The sequence below is a fragment of the Oryzias melastigma genome, linkage group LG15, assembly GCF_002922805.2.
Source record: "Oryzias melastigma strain HK-1 linkage group LG15, ASM292280v2, whole genome shotgun sequence".
Lineage (NCBI taxonomy): Eukaryota > Metazoa > Chordata > Actinopteri > Beloniformes > Adrianichthyidae > Oryzias > Oryzias melastigma.
Genome location: NC_050526.1, coordinates 20,729,599 through 20,743,643, shown reverse-complemented (window position 1 = coordinate 20,743,643; position 14,045 = coordinate 20,729,599). Strand labels below are relative to the sequence as shown.

The window sequence follows — 14,045 nt, the reverse complement described above, 5'->3', positions numbered from 1 at the left end:
AACTTTCAATTTGGACACTTTCATGTCAGCTTTTTGGTGGAATCTGAATGATCATCCTGAAGAAAAATGCTGCTATAACCATAATTCTTTTTTTTCTTATTTTTTTCCTTAATTTTTGCTTCTATGTTTTATTAATTTGTTGTTGTATCTGCTGTGTTCTGACTTCTGTTATCCTTAAACTTGTCCTTTTACTTAGAGACCATCAAACTTTTCTATAAGGAATAAAGATGGAAATCGTATATATTTGCATTTTTAAATGTTTTATTGATATATGGTTTTACTATCTTAAATAAACAATCAATGCGTATTATATGAACATAATTTATCCAGATTGTTTCTGTCTGCATCTCTCCTGCTTTTTATTTTTATTTTTTCACCAGGTTTTGCCTTTTTCAGTTGAAAATATGTCTTGCCTTGATAGATAAAAGTTTTAAAAACTAAAAGAATGTTAAATATGTGGCCAGAATTTGATTGTAACCAATCACCATTAGTGTTTTATTGGAATATATTTGATCAATTATGGAAAATAAAAGATTTACACACTTCTAAGCAATAATAGTTTGACTTATATATCAATAACCCTTTAAATAAACAACTATAAAAGCTGTGGCTGGCTCCCAGCATGCATTAGTGTGTAGTACACCTGGAGTGGGAGTCTGGCCCGCAGTTTCCGCGCAGCCGCAGTGCACGGCTCCCTCTGGTAACTGAATAGCTAGTGTAATCTGACACTTCAACTTGCCGTGCTCTACGGTAGTTGATTCGGTCAGTCAGTCTCTCCGTCTTCGGGGATCTCACGTCGTCTTTGTGAAGTGTACGCCGCGAACGAATAGAGGAGCGCCGCCAAACGCGCGCCTTGGACAAACAACCACGCGCCTCTTTGCCTCAGAGCGCAGAGCTGAAAGTAAGTTCCGCGCTTTGGTTATTGTATGTTTTGATGCAAAGCGAGGTTTGGATGTTGTGTGCGTGTTTGCCTCCCGCTGGACAGCCTCTACCTGCTAACAAAAGGATGACCTCCTGGAAACCTTTGAACGGTGAACTCGTGCCAGTGCGGCTGATTGGAGCGGCGCTTTTATTCAGCTGTGCGTTCCTCGTGCGCGCATTCTTACGAGGACTCTGTTAGGAAGTGAGTGATTGCAGGTTTTGTGTGGGCGACCGTCTGGTCTCGGTTGATCAGCTGATGGCTCCGTGGATGCTAAACTAAGAATGTATGTCAGTCTGGGCTTGTTGACTCCGATCAAGGCCATTATCGGATACTTGTTGTAATGCAATTAGCTGTGTCTCTGCTGTTAAACAACACCTGTATCGCAGCTTCAGTGATATTTGCCACCTCGAGGCGCGCTGATAACACTGATTGTGTTAACTGGATCCTATCGAGGATCATTGAGAAATCAGCGTGGGGTCAGATGGGACACTCAAGGGCTCTTATGTGTCCAGAAGACGGAATATTTCAAGAGACAAACGAGCGTTTATTCTCGCTTGCATCGCCTTTTACGCGCGGCGCGCGCTATGGAGACAAGCTGCTTGGCTCAGCGCAGCCTTCTGCCTGAAGTCTGGCGGACCCTCCCCTGTTAAATTCCTCCTGTCTGGATGTGAGGCCAGCCGGGGCAAGAGCGCAGCAGAGGGAGAAATCCTCTCCTTCATTACTCTGCGAAGAATGACCCTTGAATCAAAAGCACCCAAATCTGGCACACACATGACTTGAAGCAGGGCTCATTGCAAGGGTATTGCATTGAGTTGCAGATGTTATTGTGTCCACCCCCTTTGTGTGTCTCTTAAGAAATTGTGTAAACACATTTCAGATGGGTGCACCCTCCAGTGTCTCCTTCTTCATTAATTTAAACCGGTGATGTAATGAAATTGTTTCAGCAGCAACTCTTGTCAGCAGCTCCACATTAATTAGTGCCGCCTGAGCTTATTTCAGCCCCTTCTGACAAAACCAAAGGAGTATTAAGTCATTCCTGCAAAAGCACTTAGAAGAACACGCTCATTCTGAGGAAGTTACCTGATAAATTGCGAGGAATTAAAGGAAGTGTTTGAAATTTGTGAGTTTTCTTCTCATCTATTGTCCCTCCTGGGGCCTCTCTGTAACCAGCCAGTCAGGCAAGACAGAAGACTGATTTTCAGTCTCAGAAATAAAATTCCAAAAAGCTTTGAGGATTTCCTTAAATACACGCGAGAACTAATTGTTTTGGTTGTAACTGCCAGACTGCAAAAAGGGGGGTCGAGTTAGACATGTAAAATCCGGATATTTTTAACTGTGACAGAAAGACAACACATGCTCTGGCTGAGCTACAAGTTGCGACCAAACACGAGGAAAAAAGATTCGTGTTTGCTTTTCGACAATATGTTTGCTCCTCAAACCAAATAAAGAGACAGACGGGCAAAGATTGCCCTCTTTTTGGTGCAGCGTTTCTGCAAATGTTGCCGTTTTGTCTAAATCAGGGTGCAAGGAGTCAAATCAGTGTCAAACACCTGCAACAATCCTTGAGGCTCCAGAGAAAATGAGTGCATCACACTCCCCGTCTTTGAACCTCCACAAAGCTGCGAGGTAATCCTGATGAGAAGTACAAACAGGGGAAAACAACTAATTACTTGTGTCGCAGTAATTAGCTTTTTGTTACTCAGCAATTTGCCAAGTTGCACAGCCTTTTCTGCTGTTGGCGCAGCTGCAGTCTGCTTTAAGTGCTTAAAACCTGGCGATCGCTAATCAGTGTTTTGACAGCCTGACATTTCATGTAACTGTTCATATTGTTTGAGGAGCACCGTGAAACACTCGCTGCCTGTTTCCTTCACTTACATTCCTGTAGTCTGGTGTCTGCTAATATTTGTCTTAGCCATACTGAGCTGTTGTTTTTCAATTTGTCTGCTTTGTTTTTAATAAAAGAAACCTTTTTCTTTTTTTTCCTCAGTCTCCTTAAGGGTTGTTTCGGAAATAGACACTTAGGGTGTATTCAGAATGGACACATTTGATTTGGTTAAGTTTGTTTCCCCTGAGAATCTGGAACAAATTTTCCGTCTGAAAACCCAAGCGGACCCCGGTCTGGGACCAGGAACCACTCTTTGAACCAACTTTTGAGGTGGTCTCGTACTGATTTGCTCTGAGTTGCTCGGAGTGGAACAACTGCACCAAAACGGCCACCATAGTCTGGTATTATGGGATGTATCAGAGAGTTGCAGACAAACGTGGAGCAACGATGAGACAGCAACTCATTGAAATGTCGTTGGATGAATGCAGGATCCTTAAAACAACTTTTAACCCTTGTGCTATCTTATGGGGTCCAGATGACCCAAGCCTTACATTGACAAGGTGGACAGGACTTTATGTCTGCCACGGAAACCAGTGCCAATCAAAAATCATTGAAAAAAAAAAAAGTTCAGCGCACGATCTTGAGGGGTCCAGATGACCCCACTCCCTACGTCAACACACCTAGCATATCACAAGGGTTAACATGATACACATTGCTTCACACGGTTCTACTGACAACACTCATCAGCGTATCTTCTTAGTCGATATCTCCTTGCAGCTGTACAAAAATAGCAAGTAAAAAGTATTGTGCCTGGGGTTCAAGATTAGTCAGTGAAATATAAAAAGTTTTAAATAAGTGAACAATCTCAAAAAGGACTTCCGTTGTTCTTTCTCTCGTTGCTTTGTGCCTACCTTGCAATGACTGCAGAGATCTTTAGTCACAAGTTTTTGTCAGAACAGAAGTGTCCGGTTCAAAGTAGGGGTGTGTGTTGGCAAGAGTCTGGTGATACGATGTATATTGCGATAAGTGTCTCACGATACAATAGATATCGCGATATATCCCTGTACTTCTGGCACAGAGTTTCGGTTCAGTACCCATCCCAAATAAAAACTAAGTATGTCTCATAGCATATGAACACAAGCTGGTTGTCTCAAGATCTTGTTGTTGTCTTGGTGTGGTGTAGAGCTGTTCAAAGAGGCTCACTGTGCTGTGCTGCCAACTAGTGGTCGGAGGTTTAGGTGGAAAGCAAAAGTAAGATACTTAAAGACGCTCATAAATAATGAATTAAATTTTGTCTTGTCAGCATTTTTTATCCATACGACTATTGCCAAATGAAATATCGGGGTATATCGCCAAATCGATATTCCCCTACACCCCTAGTTGAAAGGTAATCTAAATACAGACCAAATGCAAGTTCAGGACTTTATCTGGACTCTATTAAGAGGACTCTGTCTGGACCAACAAACTTTTCTAGCCTGAATACACCCTTAATATGGGGTGTGATCTAGTCTTCGACCCCTAAATGTCGTACTACTGTCCATAAATCTTCAGTTAATCTCACTTTAAGTTACGACTTAATAATAACTAACCAGCTCAAACTGAAGCTTCCAGCAGACAAAAGTCATCTTGATACGTCACTTTGACATCTGTGTGGCGTAAGAAACCAAAAATGGACCAGGATGAGGTGCTGGAATTATGAAACCTCAACCCAAAGTGCTTGTCACCATCCTCCTTTGTGCTGCCAACCTTGAGCTGATGTGGTCAGGCTCGTGGCTGCAACAACGCTGGTTCACGGGGACGGCTGTAGAGCGGTTGTGGTTGATGCGCACGCTTTTTTGCGGCATCTTAGAACTCAAACCCTCCCCCGCTGTGTCTTGGATGTTTGGCATGCTTTTGAAAACTTTTCAGTGCTTCCTTTCAAGCTGCACTTTCTGGTTAATCTACTTCTCAGAAAGTTTGAGTGGAGTTGTGTTTAAACTCCAGCTCTAATAAGATCTTCCCTTGAGGTGTTTCTTTGCATTGTCTGTTTAGTTGTTGCCGTGTAATTGAGACAACCGATCAAAACGGCAGTTTCTTAGGAACTGCTTGGCTGACCTTGAGCTATACCACCATGAAGGAGATGCTGTTCTCCGTTTTTTTCTTTTGAGATTATCGTGAAACCGCACAGAGAGATGGAGAAACTCAGGAAACCTCGTTTTCTTTGCAGAGCAGAGACTGTGGCCTTTGAATCATAAGTGACACCTGGTCTCAACAGGAACAATATGAGAGAACACATAAGAGGAACAAAATGTTTCCTTTATCTGTCAGTAGCGGTGCTGTCTTCGCTGTAGACCAAAAAAAATGACCCCTCGCTGAAACCCGTGGAGAGCTCAGCTGCACGTCTGCAAACGAGAGAGAGGGGGGGGGTCCCGATCGAGAGGAACAACGATATTATGTGTCTGAGTGAGTGGCGTTGGCGTGTGTCTGTTTGGCTTGTAAATCCTGTTTAAGCTAAACAAACTCATTGTCCTCATCCTCCAACTGTGTGCTCTGTGTGGGTTTTGTTTGCGCCCCCCTACCTCCTTTCTCCTCGTCTTTCTCCTCACTCCTTGGAGTTGTAAGTACAGTCGCTAATTAGTCCCCTCTCCCTCTTCACACTGGGTCAGTGGGTTTACAGTTTCAGCGCCGATCTGCTGTGTTTGCCTTGTCTCTCCTGATGCTGAAGTGTGCCTCCGAGCCTCCTCTAGAAGAGGTCCTCACACTGTCTGCAGCACACAGGTTCCTACCTTACAAAACTACCCTCATTTTTAAGCAATTCTACTTTCCCAGGATGTTTGAGATCTCTCTATCTTGTAATATCGGCTATAATGAATCAATTTCTAAGGATAAATCACCACATGCTGTCACCATAATGCAATTTGTGCTATAAACAGTCCCTTGTCTCGTCGGCGCTGTTGTCCCTCAGAGCTGATGCTGATTTTTCTGGTGGAGGCTGCGTGGGAGATGCAGATGGATGGCAGTTATTCTATGAAGGCAGCGGAATTATCTGCAATGCTGCCTCCAGGGATGCATACTTCCTTGTTTTCTGACAAAGTAAATTAACTGGGATTTGATAACTCAAACAGACAGCATTCATTCTTTGTTGACTATTAAAGTTTCGAGAAGGGGACACGATCGTAGCAGCGCTGAAAGGATACTAGACGGCAGTTTCCTTGTTTTGCATTTTCTTTGTCGATGATGTGTGTTCATGTTTCTGAGGAGAGCCCCTCCAATGTTTTTGGTAATCACACTTCCCTCACTTTTCCATCCAGTTTTGGTAGCAAAGTGTTGTAACTGTGCGTTTCATTCCCTCGGTGCCCTCCTCTTTGTTTTTGAAGCTGGAGAATGAGCCAGGCGCTTTCCCAGGGTTCTAAGGACTGACGTCCCTTTCATTTTCCCGCCTGGGCAGCTCAGATAAATGGGGGCATATTTTAAACCTCTATGTGCATGCAGCAAGTGTATAAAGAGATGGGCTGGTGGGCCGCAGAATTAACTTCACACAGCCAGGAGAAGGGGGGGTAAAGACGCCGTGGGTCAATGAAGAATAAACAACAAAGTGTCTGAGTTTGAAAGTCGGCGCCATTTAGCAATGATCTCAGCGATTCCTGATTTATGCCGTGGAGTATGGTTGCTGTCTGCAGAACTAATAATATGTTGCTGCACTATAAATATCACCAACATGACCCCCCTGCTCCTATTTGTCAGTGGTGTCTTATGGGGTCAACATCAGGGCTGGGTTAAAGAAATAAATCTCATTTCTTAGAAAACTCATTTTTTGTTTTTTTAAGCAGGTTTTTGGCATTTTAAGTCTGGTGTGTTAAACTCATTTTGGCTCAGGGGCCACATTCAACCCGCCAAGTGGGCCGGACCAATAGCATCATAGAAAAATAATCTATGGTCAACTTGTTATCTGTAGCTTTGTTTAGTTTTTTCTCAGTTGAAAAAAATGCTTCAACCAACATAGTAGCTGAATCCCTTATTATTATTATTACACATTCATTCACAGAAGCAAATGGTTTTTAAATTTGCTCCCCCCTATGGTGGATTTGCGCATTTTGGACATTTTTTTAAAGAGCCATAACTTGTCCCGGGAATGGGCTAGAAACTTGCTTTGTTTTTTCAACATCTTTATATTTTTTTCTCTTCACAGCTGGGCCGGATACGGCCCACGGGCCATATGTTTGACACCCAGTTTTAAGTCACACAAGAATTGATTTTATTAATTAATGCTTATATTTGTATCAATTCTGATCATTGGTATTTGAAAACAGCTTTTCTCAATTGAACAAAATTAGTAAGAAAATAAATTTGTATAAAAAAATCACTCAGTAGTTTGACAGTCATACACAGCCAGGTAAACAAGTTTAACCTTTATTTTAATAGTCCTTCAAATGTTGTGACAAAAAGTCTTGCTCATATCAATCTCTTTGAGACCAGTGTAAATATTTGTTTGTGGCAAATATTGGATAAATCTCAAACTAAAAGTCAAAATGAATTCTAGAATTTCTCCTAATATTAAGTTTTGTTCGCATTTTCCTTTTTTCCATTTAAAACAAAAGAATTTAACATTCCATTTTAGGCCTCAGATTTGAAGATAATAAAAATGTTACGTCTCTTCTCTTCTCCTTGTGTCTCTTTTATTTCAGATTATTTAGGATTTGTAGCCTTCCTTTCCACCTCACTCATCCATCAACTCTTTTCTCCTTCAGCTAAGTGAACACTAAATAGGACGTGTTGACATTACTAATGACCTACAAAAGGAGATTACACCTTTCATGCCTCCAGATAGGTGGCTTTGTGAGATGCATGGGGGTGAGTTTGCCCTCCTACTTCGTAAAGGTTTTTTTTCTTGCTGCTGCATTTGTAGTTTGTGTGGAGCTTAACTGCTGTTTAGCAGTAGTCAGCACTAACAGGAGCAAACACAACTGCAGACAGACATTACACTTGAGGATGAATTAGTGCCTAACAGTATGTTGCACCCCCCCATCTATGTGCTGTCTACCTCTCCTTGTCATGTCTCTATAACCACGTCTGTGTGTATATCAGATCAACACGTCTGTTTAACAAGAGAGGAGGCGCGCCTTATTGATGCCTGCATGAAATCACCTTTGTCATGATGTGTGTTTGTGTGTGCGTGCACGACTTGAAGCGCTGGAGAAAGGAAAGTGGGGGTAGTAGCAGCAGCAGCAGCCTTGGCTTGGGGTGAGGTCTTGCCCTGATTTTCTGTGGAATTCCTTTGTTTTTGGAAGTCAGAATGGGGGAAACTGAATCTGCGTAGCCTCAGGGTCCCTGCTCCTTGAGAGGTCTCCACACACATCCCTCTGCCCGCCTGATGGTTTTAGGGGTAGCTCTGTTTTCCAGGCTTGAAGCAGCAAAGGTGTTTGTTTGCACCAAGGAAGAAAAATCAATAATCTTACACCAAAATGGAAAGATGCTACCCAAACATGAGATTTTTTTATGTTTTAGAGCTATGAAAAGGTTTTCTACATGAGAATATTTTATAAAAGGGCAAATATGATCCCAAACAAAAAACATGTTTAGTTTTTTAGAATCATCCTTTATTGTTTGTAGACATATTTTCATGTATTTTCTTAAAATCCTACACAGATCATCTTTTGATCTACTTTAAAAGCGTTCCCAGTGGTCTTTTAATAACAATTATGTTGTTTTTAGGCAAAATCTAGGACATAGTTTCTGCAGGGCGGCAGGACTTAATCAAAAATGGACTGTAATCCCGGGGTTGTCGTGTCAACCTACTTGAGTTTAGAGTTTCGTGAGGTCGGCAGCAGAGCCACCTCGTAGCCAATAGAAGTAATCTGCCGTAGCTAGACCTCGTCTGCGTCGCACCTGAGCTGTAACGCCCGGGGTAAGCCTGCCTTCATTTCCCATCATCCCTATGTTTGCACTCTCCTGCTAGCTTACAGACCCTCACCACCCCAACCAACTAAAAAAATACTCTTAAAGACCCTCTCCGATCGCCTTTTGATCAATTTCTTTTCACATTTTTTTCGAACGAGAACAACAACAACAACAAAAAAAGAACAAAAATAAATAGAAACAATGCAAGTTATGCTAAAAACAATCACAGACATAATAGGAATGTTTGAAAAAGGGCTTTGAATAAAGCTAATAGCTTGTCCTCCATGATGAGAAAAATACCACAAGAGCAAGTCAAGAACACGATTTTCATTGGAGTGGATCTTTAAGGTTTCTGAAATAAGCAGGGCCTCTGAGAAATCTGTCCTCTTCTGCAACCTGCAAACTTCACCTCGCATTCATGGCTCATTAAAACTAATAAACCATGGGTAATGGTGTTAAAATTGTACAAAGGTATCTCCATTTGCCCTAGGCCACAAGCTTTCCATGACCAGATTCTTATCTGGCGGGCTGTCGCTTTAAGTAACTAACTTTGACAAAGCAGAGCTTTTCCCTCTCGTTTGAAGGGGGCTCGTGTTGAGTGAGGGGGGAATTGAATAGCCTTGTTGCCTGCTTCTTTTGAGCCTCCCTTTTCATCCCTGTCTCCCTGAAACGCTGGAAGAGGATGGGGGGAAGGGGAGAAGGGGAACAGGAGACGGGTTTGGAGGTCCCGTCACGTGAGCAATAATGGTGTTTGTGTCGGTCTTTCTCAGTCACCGTAAATCTGTTTGACTTGTCACTTTTGAAATTGTTACGAAAGCTAAAAGCCTCTCTATTGGATTGTGGTGGCTGAGGGAAGGCAGCAGGTTTCCTTTGTGCCGTCTTGACGATGAAGATAATCAGGTTTGTTTCTGGCCATCCTGCTGTGAGGCTATAATTAGTTCCCTTCTTTTCTGTTCTCATCATCTTTTGCATCCTCAGAGTGGAAGCAAATCAGCACAGTGGTTGAGTTGAGGTCATGCGTCGAATTCCTTCTCTTGTCTCCTTACTGCACATTAACCTTATGCAGAAACTTGTTTTTATGTCATCGGAAGGGCTTGTGAGGTCTCCCATTCCTCCTCCAGGTCAGTCAAAGTGACAGCAACTGCTTGAGGTATGTCTCAGTTTTGAGTGTCACTATCTAACCTGAGTCGCTGTTGACTGACGGAGACATGACAGCGGATCTCACCCGACTGATAAAGACAGCACCATGAATTTTAACTCTTTCCTCCCTTCCTTGTCATCCTTTTTTTTTATTAATGCTGTCCATCTTCTCCTCTGAGCTCATCCTGTTCTTGGGTTTGTGTGCCAGCAGCACTCATGCCTGGAACAGAGCACCAGGGCAGACATCTGTCGCTCAGTTTCCCTGATCTGATCCGTGGCTCAAAGCGTCAGGGTCATGAGGAGTAGCAGGCTGGCTGCAGACACTGCAGGGAACAATCTAGAAGCCTTATCATTGTGTTTACCCTATGTGTTATATATATTAAAAAAAGTACTCATTAAGTCCCACTCTGACTACATATATATATATATATATATATATATATATATTACTGTAAAATCATCCCCAGTGGTCTTTTAATTAGTGCTGCAACAAATGATTATTTTTCCAGGTTAGTCAACTAATTGGGTCTTGTGCAAACTGGATGTAAAACCCACATCTTAACCATCATTAGCTTTAAACTAACTAAAAATTAGATATATAGCATTACCTGCGGCGGTGATAATGCTAGTGTGAGTTCTGTAAGCTGAATTTGGCCTCTGAAGATGCTGAAATTGATATCTGAAATCACTGAAGCTAATAGCTGAAATTCGCTGAAGCTAATAGCTGAAAATGCTGAAACTAGTAGCTGAAATTTGCTGAAGCTAATGGCTGAACACGCTGAAGCTAATAGCTGAAATTTGTTGAAGCTAGTAGCTGAAATTCGCTGAAGCTAATGGCTAAACACGCTGAAGCTAATAGCTGAAATTTGTTGAAGCTAGTAGCTGAAAACGCTGAAGCTAATAGCTGCAAACGCTAAAGCTGATAGCCAGATAAAATATTAGTTAAATGCAAAATTAGCCTAAAAAAAGCCAAAGTTGTCCAAAAGAGCTAGCATGTAGCTGAAATATTAGCTAAACTACAAAGTAGTCTAAAAAAACAGAAAAAAATCCTAGATTAGCCAGAATAGCTAGCATGCAGTTGAAATACTAGCTAAACTCCAAATTAGTCTAAGAAATTCCTAAATTAGCTAAAAAATAGCTAGCTAGCATATAGCTGAAATATTAGCTAAACTCCAAAATAGTCTAAACACCATTATTAAATACCAAAATTGTCCAAAAAGCTACCATAATGCCATTATAACTTTAAACTTTACTACAATCTGACTCCATATAATATAAAGTAACAACTAATTGACTATTACATTTTTTGTTGACTATTTCAATAGTTGATTAGTCGGCTCAGCTAGCATTTGGGGTGTAGCAAAAAACAAATGGGCGAGGAACGTGCAGCCATACAGTGTGGATGCCAGATGCCAGTTCCGATGAAAATGAAGACGTTAATGGATCTATTTGTCTGCAAGTGGATGCATCAGAATTGGTGTGGAGAAGGGAGACTTTGGCCCATTCCAGTTGCTGCATCACAAACCTGAGCTTTTTCAAAGCATGGGTTATAATCTGCTTCTGATGCAACATGATTTAAATGAAAAAATACTCAGAAATTCTGTTTTAATCTTTAATAATTTATATATGTCTTCCATTATGAGAGAAATGCTACAAACAACACAATTTTCATTGGAGCGGGTCTTTAAATTGATGTTATCTCCGCATGTGCCGCGGTTTTATTAGGACGTTTATGGTATTTGTGGAGTGTCTGTCCTTTGGACTGTGTGGCACTTTGTCAAACTGCGCCAGCTCTGTCACATGCACTCCAGATAAAGCTCCTCCTAAGATTCACAGGTGCAGCGACGGAGGAAGACTGCTGCTCTTATCAGGTTGTCCATCAGCTGCAATGACAGGCGGCTGATCTGAGGCCAGGATTTGAACAGTTAAACTGGATCTGTGGCAGCAGCGGTGACAAAACAAATGACAACGTGAACAAGAAAAAGGCTGCTAACCGCAGCTGCTCGCTTTCATTCAGAACAACTGCTAAGTTTCATACTTTACATACTTTCTTGAAAGGTTAATGGTAGCTATACCAGCTACTTTTAAAATTGTTTAAAATACTCATTATTGACTGACAGTGTCTGTGTGCAATAGTGAGAAGATTAGTTAAAGCTTTAAAAGAAAGCAACAAATTCTGAAGAAACTGTTGTAGCCGAGGAACATTTTTTGGGTGGTTTAATGACTAAAAACACCTCGCACACATGTATACATACATTTTTACTCTTATTTTAATCTCTATTTCATTTGGTAGCCTTATTCATTTGTGCAACAGACTTGATAAACATTTTATAAAATATAGATAATTTAGTTACTCTTTAAAGCTTCACCTGAAGTTTGATTTGTAGAAAAACAAACCAACTTTTTTTGAATGACATCAGGAAGTGAACCTTGGTGTGATTCAGCAGCGATGTGAATACAGACAAAATGTTCACTGTGCAAAAAAGAGAAACTAACAAGAGCAGAGGACAAAATTAGGATTATCCGAATAAGAATGTTATTCTGGCTAATTTAATGACTGAGTAATAACTGTCTATTTCTCAATAGAAGTCTATGGGATTTTGGCTTCTTGGAGCCTTCCTTCTTATTTGGAACACGATGGTGGAGGGGTTGAGCTGTCCAGTTATTATACAGTCAATGGGTATAGTGAGGAATTGCAGCCACTTGTCATCATCTGATCATCAGAGGATACACTAGAGCAGACAGATGACCAGCTTTTTCTTTCTGCTTCTCTTTCTTTTGTTCAAAGCTCATTTGTGTATCTGCGACCTTAAACAAGAAGTTATTACAACTGTGACATTTTTCTGAAGATTTTGTCTGTACTCGAAGGTGGAGTGTGAAAGCAGATCAAATAAAGGGTGTTAGATTCTTTTGATGTTTCCAAACCAAATCTGTGGTTTTATCCTTGTATGTAAACATTAATTTATTCTATTTAATTCAATTTCAGCCACACTTAAAAAAAACAGTTTTATAAAAGGTTTTTCATGCTTTTTTTAAGGAGGGTTTTGAGATTTTGTTTCAGATTACAGTTTTAATACCAGACATATTACGATAGAACAAGTTAAACTTGAGGTATATGGATCAATGACAAATTAAAAAGTGAAATTTACAGAATAGTGTTTTCAATGTTCATATGCTGCTTTTTCTTTGAAAGAAGAAAAAACTTCCACATGATCAGCTTGAATGCTCTGAAACAAACATTCTATGAAAAGTTTTGATGTTACATTACTTCAAGTCCTCTTATAGGTCAACAGAATCACAAAAGTGAAATGAATGTTTAAAAAGTAGTTAAGTTCTCGTATTACACTTGAAAATCTACACATCTTGTTTTTTTTTAATATCACTGTCACTGAAATCCGGTTGAGATAAGGTAAATGGTTGATTCAGATTATATCATTTTTAGCATTGTACGACTATTGCGGAAAGCTTAAAACTCATGATGTGATTTAGGATATAAAAAGTATGTTTAAAGTTGCTTTTTTATATAATGTGATCTAAGTTTATTTGAATTTAAGATGTTCTTATATTGTGTATTTTTTTATTTTTATAATGTTGGCATTAATTTGTGCTCAGATAACTTCTTGTTTGCAAGTTTTCAATGCCTAAACGCAGCTCGAGCTAGCATGCTAGCTCAAGGTAGCCATGTAGCTTTTAAGTAAAAAAAAAAAACAGATCTCTGTAAGTTGGCCTTTACTTGTCCCCACTTGTGTGTCTGTCAGTCAGGAGCTTTGAGTACCTGTTATTCACTGATGGCAGACAGGGTTGAGACAATGAAAGAATGGGGGCACAGCAGCGGTGTTGAGAAAGAGGAAAAGAGAGCGCTAGAAGAAGATGGAGAGGGAAAGTGATAGTGTGTGGCACTGCAGCTCGGATGGTGTACAACCTGCTACTCAGCTGCAGCTACCAATCAAACAGAAGTGAATGGCTGCTGGCGCTGAGCCGTGACACTGATCACTGGCTCACAGAACACTGTCAAAACCATCTTGATGGGTAATTAGGGATAGTCCTCATTCCAGCTGCAGATAGCATCTTTGCTAACATAGTGTAGTGCAGGTATGATGGGCATGTGACATTTAGCTCTGACTGCATGTCAGATAAAGTATGTGTAACCTTGTTTTAAACATAAAAGACTAATGCTATGAATGAACACAAGTGAATGCAGGTTCTTGAACGCACTTTTAGCGTATTGTGTTCACACTGGACTGTCGCTACCTGATACTAGCGCATTAGTTTGTGAATCTC

General features: G+C 40.8%; 1 long non-coding RNA gene across 1 annotated transcript in view; it reads left to right on the top strand.

Annotated features, from left to right (window-relative positions):
• Window positions 1–419: 419 nt before the first annotated feature.
• LOC118599705 overlaps window positions 420–14,045 on the top strand; it is a 43,991-nt gene continuing 30,365 nt past the window's right edge. Inside the window, exon 1 of the long non-coding RNA XR_004949160.1 lies at window positions 420–901. This is a non-coding gene — a long non-coding RNA (uncharacterized LOC118599705). The remainder of the gene's footprint in view (window positions 902–14,045) is intronic.